We start from the raw sequence: 18860 nt of genomic DNA on the forward strand, positions 1-18860 counted from the left end.
TAATGAATTAATTTTACTTTCATCATTTCTAGCGACAAGATTTGCGTTAGTTTTCATTTCAGTATAGCTTATGAGAGTTAAAACCCCTTTCATAACTCAAAAAATTCTCCCCTCTCCCATCACACACAAATAAAGGAAAAAACGATTTTTTACTTTTCCAAACGGAATAGGTTTTGACAAAATAGCTTACTGATGACTGAGAGCCAAAAATTACAAATTACTTTCTATTCTTACCAATTCAAGCTTTATTTTGTGATGAGCACCTGTACTGGTTCAAGAAGGCTAAAGTGGTTTTAATGAAATACAAAAACCGATTACAGTCACTCAGCCCTGCAAAAATTGAAACCATCTTTAGCTTGCATTTGACCAAGCTTTCTTGGTTTTGAACCATAAATATTTTGCTAGAGTTTTAAATTGCTATTTAAATAAACTTTCTCCTCTAAGGTTAATTACTCATTCTTCCCTTGGATTTAGAATTTCTGTACTGCGATTTCGGAAGAACGATTAAATAGATTACCTCTTATGTACAGTCATAAGAACATTGTTATGTGAAGAGGTTTTAAATAAAAAAAAGGTGGATCTGGGATTGGAAAAAAATATAAATATATTGGGCTTTTCCCCTATCCCTTTTTGCGTTTTAAAGTCATTGTGATATCAAAAAAAATATTAATTATTTTAAAGCTAGTGATATATAAATGAATAATTAATGAACCATGGAAACTGTTCGGTTAAATATGTTAAATAATATTTTCACATTAGTAATGAAAGAAAAAGAAAGCATTATTTTTTTTTATTTTGAAAACCCCTCCCAGAATATTTTCCTGTCTGCACAGTGGCACCAGTGGCTCTTCTGCCAGTGGCACAGCCAAGATAGGAGTTTTGGGGTTAAAACCCATCCCAGAACTCCAAAACATTCATTTTTCCCCTATTAAAAAAAAATATATTTAAACTTTTCCAAACGAAATAGAAATAGGTTTTCACAAAAAAAAGCTTACTATACTCAGGAAACAATTACAAATTACTCTCTAATTCTTCAGCATTCAAGTAATATTTTGTGATGAGCAGCCCATCTGGTATAACAAGAGGGCATTATTTTCAGGGAAACCAAGAGGACCACTCCGGATTTTCTGGGATTGCTTTCCAATTCTCATCAAGAGATCGAAACCGTTATCAGTCTGTATTTGCAATTTGCAAAGTGACCTTATTATTATCTTGATTTCTACCTAACATGCACTTAGCGACAGTTTTAAATTAGCTATTTAAGTAAAATAAATGCTTCTTCCCCTTCGTAAGATGAGAATTTGTGACCGATAAGTGCGATTAACGGCAAAAACAGCTCAAACAGAGGTTTAACGAGTTCCAAAACGTTCAGGCATTCGTATGACTCCAAAGATGCCAGAACGTTTGAGACAGGCCTCAAGTCCACGCAGAAAGAGGGGGATACCTTTCACTGATTTACCGTTCAACCAGCTCATAACCCACCAGAACAATAAGATTTGGACTGTAGACACTCCAAGCACCTTAGAAATTGTCAAACATCGCCAAAATCCGAAGTCAGGCTTTGGATTTTTTTTTTTTTGCGAAAAGTATTAAATGTTTTTTTATCTATATTGTCGCCTCAGAACAACACTGAGGCATCTAATCCCAGAAGTAACATTAAGATATCCTACTGTTGCTCTGAGGCGACGATATGCAAATTATATTATACAACAACTTGCATTATCCAAGTTAGACAGTATTTTAACATACAAGGAGGGAGTGGGGGAGGAAATTACTTTTTGCTGAAAATTTCGATTAAAACTGCCTGAAAAGTTGAAAAAATTCAATTTTTCCGGAGTGAAAATAAACCCCTTCGGAAAAAAAAACGGTTTTTTTTTCGGAAATTTTACGGTTTTTTTCCCGACTGTTTTCACCTCCAATAAGTGCAACTGAATTCCATTGAAATTGATTGTAGTAATCTTGAATTCTTGATCATAGTTATCGAATTTAGCCATTTTCCCCCTTTAAAGCTCTTGAGGGCTCACTCTCTCACACGTTTTCTATATTGTCAAGCACTGAGCAACAGAATATTATCTAGACATTTAATCTTAATGTAATAGAGTATGTTCTAATAACATATTCTGTTGAAACGTTCACGTTCCCGAATGGGCGTTTCTTTAAATATATTACCGAAAAATTCTATTTTCTGTCAACCTTCTGTAATGACTGAGTCCTTTCTTAACAAACTGAATGAACTATTTCCATTTGAAATTCCATTCCACATTTTGCAGGCATCCATTGATCTGTACTAATAGTCTAAGATCCCACTTGGCTTGACCTACCCTCATCGAGTTTCCTAAAATTGTTACCATATATGAAGAGTAAAAGTCGTAAATAAAACGTGAAAGTAAGAATTTCTACCTCTTTCACGTGAACTAATCAGGGTTGCCAGTGGCTGAAAGGTGCCTAAAAATGAGTAATTTACCCTCATCGAGTTTCCGAAAATCTTTATCATTAATGAAGAGTAAAAGATGGAAATAAAACGCTAAACTAAGGTTGCCTGACTTTTTCGGCTCCCTAATCAGGGTGGTCAGGGGATAAAAGGTTTTCAATGAGGGAGATTATTTACCCCTTATCGAGTTTCTGGAAGTTGTTGCCATAAATTAAGAGTAAAAACTGTAAATAAAACGCTAAAGTAAGGTTGCCTACCTTTTTCCGGTTCCTAATTAGGGTTGCCAGGGGCTAAAAGGTACCCGAAAATGAGTAATTTACCTTCATCGAGTTTCCAAAAATTATTGTCATAAATGAAAAGTAAAAGCTGTAAAGAAAACGTTAAAGTTAAGGTTGCGTACCTGTTTCCGGTCCTTAACCAGGGTTGCCAGGGCTAAAAAGCGCCCAGAAATGAGTAATTTACCCTCTTCGAGTTTCCACATAAGTTATATAAAAAAATGTAGTTAAAAATATTACAAAACCGATGGCATAGGGTTGCCTAAGCAAAAGTGCTCTAATCACAGGGTTGCCGTTGTTCGAAGTTTCAATATTGAAACTTTGAATTCGTGAAATTCAAACCCAATTGTAAGCTATCTGTAGGCTAGAGAAAGATGTGGAGAGGAATTCATCACGTGTTAACTTTTATGTACATAAATTTAAAAACAATATGAAGCAGCTGAAAGTTTTCAAAATGGGGCCCTTTTGGTTTCGTCATTGATAAAAATGCTCTTTTATACTGCTCTTGGTGGCTAGGTTAGGTGATGTTAAGGGAAGCAAGAGGTTTCAGGGGGGGGGGGGGGCTTCTCAATTTTTTTTACAATTAGGCTCTAAAGAAGCAACTAGGAGATGGTAATTTAAGGTCTTCTTAAATACATATGTATTTTAAAGCTACTTTGGTAATTTTAGATTGGGGAACGGGTTTTTTCCTATCTAAAATTGCTTCCAATCAAAGCCCTAGCAATTTTTTAAAGGTGTTTTGTTTAGCCATGAAATGCGGAAAAGTGATGGCTATCCGGTAAATTTTAAAAAAGTACAATTTTAAGCTATCTTTTTTTCATGGTTAACATATGGGAGGAGTGTCGGAAACACTGGATCTCACCCGGAAATTTCTCAAAATTAAGGGCCTGAAACAGGCTACTATTTTAGGCTCTCTTCGGTCTTGTTAGGAAGGTTATGATCCTTTCGAGCCCTATGCAACTATACCGCCTGGTCCTTACGTAAAATTTAATACTGATGACTGAGAAATATTTTAGCTATACAACGATTAAAACGTTTATTACTGTTTGAAATAAATGTATTTAGAATGTAATTAAAAGAACTAAAATCTATTTTTCAAGCTTTTTTGATCAAATTTATCTTGCTGTGTAATAACCCCGAGCTCTCTAAAGTTCCTGGGCTTGCTAAAACTACATATAAGAGTAAACAATAATAAATAAACAGTGCAGGACAATGATTTTGTGAAGAAAGCTTTTCATTTATACTTTCAATCACGGAGATCATAATTTTGAAGGAATTTATTTTCAGGGAAATCAATACTTGAATATAAGTTCAATATTCTACGAAATCGGGAGGATAAGAAAAAGAGAAGTAAACACTCGAAGTAAGAGCTGTTACTTTGATTTCATCATTTTGCTCTGAAAATAATTGTTTTTCTCGCCATTTAATCTTTGAATGCATCTGAAAGTTTATATGCAATCTCGAACAAACTTTCAGAGTTTGTTCGAGAGTTTGTTCGAGACTGTTTACTCATTTAAACCGAAGAAACAAATTTCACAAAAAGAGATACAATCTTGCAGAAATAAGAGACTAAATTAGAATTTAGTCACTATTATCGTAATTTTATGATATCATTATCATCATTATATAGATCTTTTTCATGTGCCGTAGTCGTGCGTTGATATAAAAAAAAAGAAAAGAAAAAAAAAATCCTGTAATTGTCAACGCACGACAACGACATTTGAATTGAATTATAATGTTATTAATGTGAAAGTGACAGAGGAATTCAGTAGAACTAAATAAATAGGAATATCAAACATATCAAATGACTTGTTTTACTCAATAAGACGATATCAAACAATACCTTGTTTTTACCTTTTAGTATTTTTTGCCGTAGTCGGATTTCAGTTTTTTAATTATTTTTATTTTAATATTTTCCGTTTTAACCTATGATGGACAACAAAATAATTGCGTGAGTAATACACGCTTAACAAGCAAGCATTTTAGTTTGATAACAAGAATGGTAAATTTAATTTATTGTTATTATATCAAACTGATAGAAAATTGTTATTCAAAAAGATTCATCTTACTGAATAAGACTAAACTAGTAATCAACACCAAACTTTTTCTGTTCCCATACTCGGGTTATTGATAAATTTATTTAAAACCTGCGAAAAAAAAAAAAAAGGTTGAAAGTGAGATTTAGAAGGTGAAATCGACTCCTCCTATTGTTGAAGTTGGTTAAAATGTAGTCTGTTTGTAATTAATCGATTGACACCTTATTCCTAAAATTTGTATTAATAGTTTCGGCGCTACGGCAGAACATACGTAGATACAAAGACTGCTAAAAGCAAAAAAAAAAAAAAAGTCGTCTCCTGTTATTGAAGTCCGTAAAAATGTAGCCTATGTTACCCGGGCCATAATAACGAATAGATTGACATCTTATTCATTGAAATTGGATGAATACTTAAGCCACTACGGTGGAACATACGTAAATACAAAAGCATACTGTCTTGTCATAACGAGGAGAGCCCCCGCCGAAATGTCTATACCTGTCTGTTGCTATAGCAACGAGGCGTGTCTCATTTTTTCAAGGAAAGCTAAATGCCGAAAAAAACCGGTATGACTGCACAAAAGCGAGAAGACAAGTGGCGGAATAGCGCCAAAAAAAACCCTCTTGCTAAACCTTGCAGAGAATGAACAAAGTCCATTTCTATATCAGTAGACGGGCTCAGACTTTACGGCGGGAGCTTTTTTCGTGAAGGACAGACATTACATAGACAGCTAAAAACAATAACCCTTCCTTTTGGTTTCGCCGTAGTCGGGTAAAAATAGCCTAAAAGGCGCTTCTAAGACTCCAGATCCCGGAATTTTCCCAGAAAAAGTATATAATGACCCATACACAAGAAATGTTATGAAAGAATAGATGGAAAATTTTTATCACTAAATACAATGAACCGTACAGTAAACAGATAATAAGATTTGATTCGAAAAATTCATTAAAATTAATGAAAACTGCGGTTACTAGCGCAGCAAGAATTCCACCTTCTGGGAGAAGGTGAGGTCATATCAGTCTTTACATGTCATAACCTACCATGCTAGATTGGTAATATGACATAAAAATAAGAGTTCTTGAAAATTTTGACCCCCCCCCCCCCACCTGCCACGCTGCTAATTACGGCCATTAAACAGAAATAAATTGAGCATTAACTTATGTCCACTTCTGGAACGAACTTCCTCTGAAATTCCCTGCAGTATTTACTATTCAAGAACGGTCAATAGAAAAAGATGGATAAAATAATAGGAAGAGAGTGGATAGGCTAATCAAAAGGATGGCTCCTCCCACGCTGGGTGCTATCCTGGGGTTATTTGGAGGGGGTATTCTGAATAAAAAATTGTCTTCGTAAGTCGTATTAGCTCTGAAATTGAGCATTGTTACGCTCATGATTTTTAAGCCTTATAGCTTCGAAAAATGTCGTAGGGAATGCCCCCACCTCCTCCCTTAACGTCTCAACATGTAGCCTAAAATTGCGTTTTCAGATCTTCAATATCAAAAATTTTCTAGGGGCAGTCACAAGTGCATTTTTATTGTTTCAATTTTCGAAACTTTTCCGGAGGAGGGTCCGTGAGCCTCCACCGTTTCCCTATTGTTACTAACAAAGATAACATGGGATTGTCTTTTAAATTAAAAAAACAAAAAAAAAAAAAAAAAAAAACACGCTTTAGTAGCAAAATGAACTAAAACGTTAAAAATAATCTTTGGATGACAAGTATATAAAGTAATTGACCAAACATTTAATTTTACTGTAATAAAAAAAAAGCGTGGGGGGCTTCTTATCAGTTGTCTTAAATTTCTTCCACTTGTTTGTTATCCATGAAAAAATGTAAATAGGCAGCCCCCCCCCCACACTTTTTTTTATTACAGTAAAATTAAGTGTTTTATCAATTACTTTATACTTGTCATCCAAAGATTATTTTGAACTTTTTAGTTCATTTTGCTACAAAAAGTTTTTTTAGTTTTTTAAGCTATTATTTGTACTCAAATAATCAAAAATTAATTGTTTGTATTTTTTATTTCTGAAAAATATAACAATATAAAGTCCTTATTACTGTTTTTTTTTCCTTTTTTTTTTTTTTTTTTTCAAATAAGATTTAGATATTAAATATTGCTAACACTTGTAACTCTTAAATGAAATCTTTGTGCGTGTGTTCGATTTCTATAATGGAATGTATCTTAGCATTCTATTGCATTATTTGCATCAGACATTTTGAATGCTTTCTGGTGAATTCATGTGCAAACATTGTTACACTCCGCAGCTGTGATTTGTACGTTGTAAGCAATTCTAATAAGCCACTGGCTATTTGTCCAAAGGAAAGTTGGACCCACAAACATACCCACAAACACACAAGTTAAGCTAATAAAAGCGTATTAATTAGAATAAACGAATAACTTATCGTTAATAAATTAATTTGATTATAGAATATTGCATTGTCATTGGGTCTGAGGTTGCATTCCAAATTTTAAAAGAATCCGATTACAAAAAGTGAGCGAAAATTGAGTTGCAAGATTTTAATTTGGTGTAGACGGGATTAGCCCAATGATTCCCGGAAGTGGACGTCAGCGAAGACCCGCGCCTTAGATCGCTCGGCTACGAACGCTCATGAAGTGTTGGAATGTACTAACAGTAATAGGCCACTAGCTCTTAGTCCAAAGGAGAGTTACTCACAAACATACAAGTGAAGCTAATAAAAGTGTTAATAAAAATGTGTCTTTTGGAACTGCGTCTAAAATGAGATAGATTTCAGAATAATAAAAAGACTCCAAGGACTTGACCTCCCCAGGGCCGGCTCTGGTAGTTCTGCCGCCCTAGGCGATATTGACAAATGCCACCCCCCCTAATAAAAATACGACAAATGCCGCCCCCCCCCCAAGCTAATAAAAGTGTTAATAAAAATGTGTCTTTTGGAACTGCGTCTAAAATGAGATAGATTTCAGAATAATAAAAACACTCCAAGGTCTTGACCTCCCCAGGGCCGGCTCTAGTAGTTCTGCCGCCCTAGGTGATATTGACAAATGCCGCCCCCCCCCCATTGAATAAAAATAATTTTAAAAAAATTATATTTTAATAAAATAAAAATAATAGTAAAGTGTTCCCAATTAGGACGTTTCTAGTTAAATTCCAAACTGGGTTTTGCATATCCAAGCACTGGTACACACTTTAAATTACATAAAGTGGCGCATCTTATGGCGCTGAAGCAGATAAAAATTATCATAAGAACTTCCTATTCGCATTTGAGTCTTTCGTTCTTGAAGAACAGGTAAGTATTGCACTCTTTCTTTTTAGCAATTCTTCAAGCTCCATGTTACAAAGATAAAACGTTCGGAACAGAATGATGTGAAAATTTGCGAAATACTTCTACATAACGAAAACAAAATAAGCGGAGAAAATGTTTAATATTTTTCTAAAACTCAACGTTAATATGTTTTCAAAATTACTTTGCGAAATCGATAAATATCGGGCCAAGATATCCCTGTGTTACAATTCTAAGTTTATATAGGAAGTTTAGACGAAGGCTTGAAATTCTAGGGAAACAGTTTGCTATTTTCGTAAATGCCGATGTTTATCTCTCGGAGAGCTTAAAGGAAACTGTGGTAATGCAGAAAATTAATTGCTCCGGCGCTCTTTACAGCAGTGTTACGCTAAGAATTTGTCGTGGCATATTAATGAGGCAGTACCTAAGCTTACTCCAGCATTATATAAACCAATTGATATAATTTTTCCTTTTCAAGTTATAAATGGATTTCTATTTTAAATTTTTTTATTCTAAAGTATAGGAATTTGTCAAAAAACTGGCCACATCGAAATTCCGACGTATTTAATGTTTAAATTTAAAGGATTATGAGGAATATATTTCTTTTCAATTTCAAAAATACATTCATCTTTTCTCATTTTAAACTTATGTTTAGCTATAAGCGGTGGTTCCAAACCTCTGGCAATCCCCTCCAAAGGGGCGATTTGGATCGTCAAGAGGGCGATTAGGAGGTGATGAGTATGCAAAAGACAAAATAGTAAGATTAAAAAAGCCAGCAAATATCAAAACTGAAAACGTATACCATCCCGATTGTTCAGAGTTCAGACAAGGAATTACAAGTTTAAAAAAAAAAAAAAAAACATTAAAGTTCAATAGCTTCCTAATGGTTCGTTATCCATCGTTAGGTTTACGAATTTTCACTTTTCATTTGTTTATTTATTTTCTTTTTTTTTTTTTTTTCTTTCAATTTGAAGTGTCGCTGTTTTTAATTTCCCCTTATTCCAATTTAAAAAAAACGACAACAACAAATTTTAAAAAAAAGTGCGCCTGTTCTTGAGAAGTATATCCATGATCTTAGTCTAGTGTTTCCCCTTCGTTCCCGAGTTCGTTTTCGAAAAGAAAGGAAAAAATAACATCAAAAACGTACTTTTATGTATTTATATTTATTTTTTAAGTGTAAGAATGACTGGATGAAATTACTTTATGTTTTATCATAAACTTGTATGTATATCAAACTAACTGATTGTAAAGTACTAACTTTTGTAACTTATGTATATATATCAAAAACTTCACATTCAAATTCTACATTAATGTTTTCAATGGTATCGATGTTCTCTAGCGCTAAGTTATATGGTTTTTTTCGTAAGAAAGGGGGACGATAGGTGTCGAGATCTCTAGAAGGGGCGATGGGCTCAAAGAGGTTGGAAACCACTGTTATAGAACAATAGCTGTAGTTACTCCTACGTTACCGTGCAAATCCTTAACCCCATATTTTGAGTACATTTTTGCAAGCACCTTATATTTTAAGTCTTAAAATACCCGTAATTCTGTTCATTTTTTTTTTTTTATTTATTTATTTTGTAAGCCTATCTTGATACGCAATTGAGATAAAATCGATTAGGATCAGGAATTCAACAACTGAGCAATTAAATTTGACATTATCATGGGTAAACTGACAAATATTAAGTTACTGGTTTCAATATAAACTAAAACCAATTGAATAAAAAAAAATTACCTTTTAAATTGCCTTTTATTTAGAAGGCAATTTTACCTTTCCCCAAAATGAACTGATAATCAATTATTCATCCTAATAATATATTTTTGTTTCGTAATAGGTAAACATTAAATACCATATCGAAAAGAAATGTTGAACGAGAATGACATTCAGTAGCGTAATTTAAAATTTTCGGCCCCACGGTAAGATCTGATTTTGGGTCTCCCCCTAGAGATTGTGTTAATCTATACTTTTATGATAATACAACCGCGAAGTCCATTTATCCATCACGAGGTCTAAACACTGGGGAACGGGGGGGGGGCAGAGTTTGTTGGATTCCTAGAGAGAGAGAAAGCGGAATAAGTTTCTGGTTTGGAAAGGAATCATTTCTTGAGTAAGAGCATAGAAATCAAGAGAATTCGTCACATACAGGGTCGTCATGTCTAATTTTTCCAGGAGGTGGGGGCAGAAGATGTATATATTTTATCCGAAAGCAACACGAAATACTCCCATTCATGTGTAAAAACCCCCAGCAGAATTTCTTTCAGCAGTGTATGCGATGCAAATTTAAAATCCAAAAAATCATCTGCAAGGTAAACCGATATTATTCGATTAATCGCAAAATCTAAATGAGCGCCGAGTAATGTTTAAAAACAAGTTGCTTAGCTTAAAACATAGACGGGTTCATGTGTAGAAGAAAAAAAGGAATTTGCTTGAGGGTGTGATATGCAAAAGCTCGACCAAAAGCTTTAGGTTAACATAGATGTAGCTATAGTTTTTCTTTTCTTTCTTTTTCAAGATGTGAAAATGCTTAGTAGAGTTCCTTTTGTATCCCATATCCCGCGATGCTGAATATTAGTTGAAAATACAAAGAAGAAAAAATATACGATTGATTAAATTTTTGAGTCTTTTTTTTTTCTGATTTTCGTTGAGTGAAATACGCTTGTAGATACAATCAAAATTAAATCTACAAGTCACTTGTCGGCGCACAGAGGAGTATTTGTACCAAAAACCTGGTCATAAGTCGAAAATGGAAACTATGGTCAATCTTACTCAAGTATCGGTTTTCGAACACCTGAATAGTTGCTACATCGTATTCCTTCTTATAAAGTTTCTCAACCTACAATATGGGTCATACCAGCTCCTCCCTACGCATACCAGCCCTCCAAACTCGGTCATATATTGTTGAATCTGCACTACTGTGTTCTTGGAAACTGCATTTGTTCTACTCATTCTATCCGCTGTGTCAGTCGTTTTTCTTGGAATTAAAGAATAACACTTTTACAGATGGAAGCCGGAGTAATGTACTTAACTAAAAAATACATTTTATATGCCTTTTAGTTGACGAAATATCTTTTTTGTATTGTTTTAAACAACTATAAATAAGTCATTTGATTTTTGGTAAAAATTTCAAATCGAAAGCTTTTTATTTGTGTGCCGGGGCTTGCTAGGAGTGTTTCCTTAAAATGGTTGTAAAAGGATTTACTCCCCCCCCCCCATCGTTCTTTAAGCAGGTTTAAACTTATTGGTATACATTTTTTGATATTCTACTGGTTTTGCACACGTTCTCGTTTCTTCTCAGAATCTTCTAGAAAGTTAAAATAAATGACGAAATAGTCATTATACGATTTAATACAAAAATGTTCATCCAAGAAAATGGATAAGAAAATGATATTTTTTAGAAGCACCTCACAGAAACTACCAAATACCCAGACAACGAGTTTGATCTATTAAATCAATAATTTTAGGTCAAACTTGAAACAAAAATTGACTGCTGCTAATTAAGTAGAAGAACGGTGTTTTGCAAAAGGATAATCAGTTGTTCAATAGTTAGCATTAATTTGATTTTTGGAACACAGAGAAACCTTGGCAACCGAAGATTAACTAAAGATTTTATCAAATCAAGTGAGAGAAGCAAGCAGAGGGTTTAAGGAAGCACGTATAGCTGTCGAAGAATTAATCTAGTATAAAAAGATCAAACCGTTTTCATCTGAAATCATAAGTCTTCTGCTTCTTAATATACGGAGTGTATGAATTGAGAACACTGATGAAAAAGACGATGGAAGCGACGAATCAGGTTTTGATGACTAATTTTGTATTAAACAAATATCTTTTTTCATATTTCTTAAAAATAAGAAATGGTGTAAGAAATTCGGTGGATCAAAAAAAAAAAAAAAAAAAAAGGAGAGGAAATAGCATTTTCGTCGATGATTTGGTTTTTGGATGTTTCAAAATAATAACAAAAGAACGTTACTGGTTAAACTGCACCCATGTTAACCTGTTCTCTAGCTTCTAAATAAAACGCCTTCTCAAATGATATTTAGTATCCGTTGATTTTACCAGCAAGTAAATAGCTTTTGAGATATATACTGTTCGACATTGAAAATTCAACACCAAGAAGGCGTTGTCAGGCATTTATGCAAATTCCAGGGTAAACGCATGTTTTATTCTGAGCTATGCAAATGATATGAAATGCGCAGCTCTCCAACGAATGCGCTCCTTTCTCCGTCGGAATTTTTTCGAAATGTAACTAAATGAAAACACCATTATAGACACCCTTTGATGACTTTAGAGGAAGGCATAAGGTTCCAGTGCTTTCCCCGGCATGTTTTCAAAGTCTAAGTACCAAAACCGTAATTTTAGACGATTTTCGACGATGTAAGGCAGACGGGGGGAGTATCTCCGATGTTATTTTTTTGAATTGAATTCCTAAAAAATGCAATTGTGGATTATTTATGATGATGTTAGGGGAAGGTGATGAGGTTCGGAACTTAGCTCCGGTATTTTTAGAAAATAAAAGTTCCAGAAACACAGTTTTAGAAAAATTTTTTTGTGATATTAGAGAAAAGAAGGTTACGGGAGTTTCTCCCGGAATTTTTTCGACATTGAAGTTAAAAACACAACTGTAAAATAAACGAAAATTTAAAAATTTTGATGATATGTCATCGTCAATTATAACGTGACCAAAATTTTTCATTTCACAGAAATGAAGGGATTAATCCTTTGTTGGGTTTCTATATCATGCTATCCTATAATTATGAAATAAATATTTTGCATTCCATGAAAGCATTGAATATTATTTTTAACATAAGAATTTTAACATAGATTTCAACATTTTTTTTTTTTTTTGAAAAAATAAATGTTTGAAAATAATTTGATTACTATCATACAAAGACTCTGCTTTTTATTATTAGTATTTCCGATGGCAGTGAAAAGGATAAACCATATCAAAATTAAACGCACAAAAAAATATTTAAAAAAAAAAAACAGTTCTAGAAAAAGGTTGATGTCTTGTCAGCTTTAATAATGTTGAGAAATACTTCTCCCACCTCCTTTTAAAATATTTAATACTAAGCAATAATAATTTATAGCATCTAATCAGAAGCAAATATTTTCTTTAAATCAATTCTCCTAGCAATACCTTTACAAGTTAGAAAAAGATGAATTTGCAGTACTAGTACTCACAAACATCGAAACTGCGGGAGAAAACACACAAAAAAAGGCATAAAATGAATATTTATTTAAAATTATTCATGCATTTAATCACTTATCATATTAAGTCACACATATTTACCCTTTCAAAACCCAAATAAAAGTTCTTGACGCAAAAAATATAAAAAGCAGCATTCATATATAAATACAATATCAATATAAAAAGCAGCAAAATTTTCCGCAGAACTAGTTTGAAGTGAAATATATATCGCTCGTTTGGAGAAAGAGTGCCACAATACGAAATTTTTAATTTTCTTTCTTTTCTTTTTTTTTTTTTTTTCGCTTAAAGGGCTTCAAATGACGTTATCTTCTTTGGAAAACAATGACAGATTTTTTGTTCTAATATATACCTCGGGAGAGCACAGCAAACTTACCTTTCTTATAGTGACTAGAAAATGCAAATAGGGAAGTTGCAACCTATTAAATGTTCATATTTTGGCTATTGGATATTGTTAATTGACCCTCAAAACTAAAAAATTCACCATCGCCGAATTTTAAAACACCGTGGTTGATTTTTAATGAATTTTTAAAAATCCACGCGCAAAAGTGCGCGCTTCTGAAACGTCACGAGCCTACGTCACAGGGCGCGAATGGGCAGCCTTCCGCCGAAGATCCCTTGTTTTCGCTAGGAACATTTTGAGCGCGCTGATGTTTTTATTTTTTAAAAATTCAATAATCCTTTTGAACACACTATGGAGGCCGGATTCGTTAAAGCACAATTTAAATAATCTTCCTCAAGTAACACCAATGAGATATTCGAATATTTTCGAGAGGATGAGAGGTTTAATGTTCCAGAAACGCGAGGAGTTAAATGCGAGGAGAAAGCCTTTTACGTTTCGTCTTTGAAGTCGAATGCGTGACCTTCGCTTCTCCCCTATTGAAAGAGGGGATGACGTCACTTCCTATGCCATTTGACGTCACCAGAGATTGAACTTTAAAAATTTATTTAAAAAAAAACTACTTATCGTATCGCAAAAATTTTTTCACCTATGATGTTCATACATGTTACTCTATCATATAAAAATAAAATTGAAAAATCGAAAACTTCCCTATTGCCTGAAGAGTTCAACTTCAAACGCTTCTCCTGTAAAAAATTCATTTATTCGTATTGTGGCAATCTTCTTCCACAAATGAGCGATATATTATTAAATCAGAAATCGAAAACTGAGCATAACTGCCCCTCAGCAATTGGAATTTAATATTTGTAAAAAAATAACAAAAGTAGTCAATTTTAAAGCATTAACGTTTTTGTTCTTAAAAAAATAATAATAATAAACAAAATAAAATGAAATAAATGGAAATAATTTTTAAATTTTGCCGTTATTTTTAAGGCACTAAAGCATTTTGGGTTCCCAGGTTTTTTTTTTTTTTTACAACTTATCTGTTTCAAACCTCTGAAACATATTACTTTAGACCAGGCGTTCCCAAACTTTTTCGATTCGCGGCACCCTTTGAAGAATTAGCATTTTTTCATGACACCCACTTTGGGAACCCTTGCCTTAGACAGTTCATTAATATGAAATTTTAAAGCTATTAGTATAAGCTTTTATTAATCATAATAATATGCTATTATTTTCTGGTGGAATAAACATGTTAGGATTGGTTGTTGGGAAATACATTTTTGTGCTTGACTGTTTATTCCAAATTTTATTATAAAAATAAACCTATTTTTATTAAAATATACTGTGGTTTTTTTAAAAATATTTATTGGATATTTTAATAAATCTTAACTATATTCAATTTTATCTTTTTTTTTTTTTTCACAATAGCCTATCTAAATTAAATACGTTTGCTGTCCATGTAGGGGATTATGGGGCAAAGTGAAATGTTCAAATATTTACTCTGCTTTTAGCTCCACCTGCCTAGTAATATTTTAACTATGTAGTGACCCATTTAGTCTATTCCAGTCAAGAAAAACTACCTCTGAAAATCAAAATATTATGATAATACAAGCAATTTTCAAAAATTGACACTTATATTGTAATATTTTGTTGTAAGTCAAAAATTATTTTTGCTATTATTAAATAATAAAGTTATTGTTATTAATATTTTAACTATTAATTTAGACCTACTAATACATGGTGCAGTATTTATTTGCTTAATATTAAGCTTATTTGTATTTCAAATGTTCTGTACGGGGCAAAGAAGATGGTGCAAAGTGAAATATAGTCCATTTCATTTACTTATTTAATCTTTTATAAAATTATTTACGTATTAGTTAATTTGTTGTTCCATCCACATTCTTTCATTTAAAAATACCCTTATATTTGTTCATTCATTCACTTATTTTCTTCTTCACATTCGCTATTTTATTTATTCATTTAATTTTCCTCACGTATTAACTTACTTATGTATTTATTTATTTGTTTATTATTTCATTTTCATTTTTTCTTTCATTCTTTTATTTACTCATTTATTCTATCAAAAATATCTTTAACAATCGCATAGAAAATATTTCATTAGAAAAAAAAATTATTTTTCACTTTTCTCCATGAACAAAAAAAGGGAAAAAATTCCACCTTTTTTTAAAGGCACAAATTTACTGTCAAAAATAAAAAATAATGTTTCAGTGCAACTTTTAGTATAAAATATAGTGTTCTTTCTTTATGTACAAAACAAATTTGTTTCAAAACAAATTTCCAATTTGTTCATTTTGAAAAAAAGTAAGTGATCTTAACCATTTTTTTCCCTTTGCCCCGCATTCCCCTACCTATTTTTAATTATTTTCTTTTTTGTATAATATACAAAGTTCTTAAATTATTATTATTTTTTTTATGGTAAACAAATTTCAAGAAATAATGAAGAAAGTAAACCATTATAATTTATAATTCAATGTATGTTCCATGCCACATCGAATAGTTTAGTTCCGAAACAATATTTTCCCGTGCATCCAGTAGAAATATTTAATCAAGGTTTAATTTTTTTCGGAATGCAAATCATTCCAAGTTCCAAGAAAACGGTAATAAATCACCCTATCGTACTTCACAATCGGAAATGTTCTTAGTTAGCTCTTTGGCTCTTTGTTTTGACTTAGGGGAGCCTTAAGGCGAGTAGAGAGTAGAGCAAGGAGCAGTGGCGACTAATAAAGCACGCGCTTGGGGGTTGCCTAGTTGTTTTGCTTTGGGACAGTGGACATGTAGACAAGGTGGCAAAGTGCTTCCCGTTTTGAATCGCAAGAAAGGCTCTGTGAGACCTGACATTTTCTTCAGATGTTAGTCTTTGCAAGATGGGTCATTGGTAATCCCCCTTGACGAGATGAGTCATTGGTAACCATTGGTTATTAGTTTAAACTTGTCAACTCGAATGTTACAAACATTTCTTGTCAAACAGCGATAAACAGCGGTTTATCTCTATTGGAGTTTGATGACGAAACAAAAAATGTGACAGTCGAACAAAAAATTTTAAAAAGTTTCATATTAGCGGCAGCGAATCTTGTTATCTCTACTAGATAGTGATGTGGGCGGGGTATTTATAAATGGAAATATTCCCAAAACACTTTTAAGCTCCCAAAATCTGAGATGTAAAACATAGATTTTTTTTCAAATACATTTTTACTCTTTTTAATAGGTGTTCAAACTTATAAATACCTCTGCAGTTATTGTACGCTTTCATTAATCAAAATGTACTGAGGTGTACAAAGTAATTTCATGTCTGAATATTTTTAAGTGCCCAAAATCTAGGCATTTATAAAACAAGTTTTTTTTTTTTTAAAAAAGCCTTTTAACTCTTTTAATAAGTGTTGAAATTTATAAATAATATTACTATTATTGCACAAGATACCTTTCATTAATCAAAATGTAATATATTACGCAAAAGTAGTTCCATATTTTGGTACTTTTAAGCACTAAAAATCTATCAGGGCATTTATGAAAAACAGTTTTTTTAAAAAAACGCTTTGATCATTTTAGTAAGCGTTACGTCACCAAACCAATTAACATACAGGATACCTTTCATTAATCAAAGTATAATAGGGTGTTCGAAACTAACTCAATAGTTCTATAATTAATAATAAAAATCTAACATAGGCAAGGATTGTTATAGCAGAAACTTTTCTCCCTTTTGGTCCAATCAGTAGCATGGAAACTGACTCACACCACAAACATTCTCACCTGCACTGCAGCTTCTATTTGAAAATTCATTTCGATATTTTTTTTCTCTATTGGTACTCAAATGTGTAAATAGAGAAACTTCAACTAATAGAGTCTAGAGTCTCTAATATAGTCAAATAGAGACTGGTCTCTTATAGAGATTAATAAATAGTCTCTAATAGACACTAATAGAGTCTAGTGCAGGGTTGTAGAGTCGGTGACGTTCCCTCAAAGTTTGAAACTCTGCTAGTGCTTACTGAGTCGGAGTTGGACTGATTTTGGGGTGAAGGAGTCGGAGTCAAAGGCTTTAAAATTCCCTGCGTCAGAGTCGGTCATTTTCCCTCCGACTTCGCAAACCATAAATTATAGAGCTATTGAACTTTTCTTCGTGTAACCTTACCTTCGTGTATGTGTAACCTTATGAATAGCACACATTTCAAAGTATTATTTAACTAGAAAATCGCGCGTCAACATATGACGAGTGAAAATTGCTTACTACATTTGAACGAAGAAATTGCCTGTTTGTGATATTTTGATAGCTGACATTTTAACCCTGACTCCAGTGGAATAACACTAAACTCCAGTAGATAGCGTTCCTTGTTGACAACTTTTTCCTTTCTTTATTTCCCTGAAATGACACAGTCTGATCATGACTGTAACATGTCTTATCAGTAAAACAGTTAAGTTATCGAATCCAGTTCATCTTTGTCACAATGAAGCCTTTCCCTGCATTTTAAGCATTACCAAAAAATATTTTCAAATTATCATGCCGTGGCTCAAGTTTCATTGTTGATGACGCCAGGAGCGTTACTCGATCATTGGCTTTTATGTATATGAGGATTTGAGACAACAAAGATACATTTAAAAAATAAAATTGGGAGTTTTAATTTTCCGTTTTTCTCAAACAATACTGCAGTTTCGTTTCATTATTTTCTTGCCGTTCTTTTCATCTTAAGATTCAGTATGTAATTCATAATAATTTACTTCGAAATATTTTTGAGCTTCAGGAATTGAAATTCAGATCACATCCAAATGTAGCAGTGACATAGTTTTCTCGTCGATAATGGTTCTATTGTTTCTACTGAGATGCTTCTGGTACTTAATGAAAACTTGTCATTCCTTTTCAAATAGCTACACAGCTGCAATTCTCCTTTGATCTCTGTCAGATTTATTCAAGGAAATTGCTCAGTGTTTAATATTTCATCTCAAAAACATAAAAAAAACTCTTTTTTAAAATAAATAAACAATTTTAAAAAATAAATTTGTTTCTGAAAAACTGAATTTTTTGCTATCAAAAATAACAGCCAGATTTTGAAACATTGATATTTATTTATTTACAGTCCTTTGTTTTATTTTCGAGGATCTTGGCTCAATGGTTGATTACTTTGTGTTTCTAAAAGTAAAAATGTTCATATATTTTGGTCTATTCTTTCATATTTTTATTACCTACGAAAATATTATACAAGAAAACCTCTAATAAACCTCTAATAATTTAAAAGCATACATAATACAAAAATAAATGATTGATGCACTCAAAAATGTGTTCAATTGTAATTTTAAAAAGGAAA

This window comes from Uloborus diversus, unplaced genomic scaffold (assembly GCF_026930045.1).
Source record: "Uloborus diversus isolate 005 unplaced genomic scaffold, Udiv.v.3.1 scaffold_511, whole genome shotgun sequence".
Taxonomy (NCBI): domain Eukaryota; kingdom Metazoa; phylum Arthropoda; class Arachnida; order Araneae; family Uloboridae; genus Uloborus; species Uloborus diversus.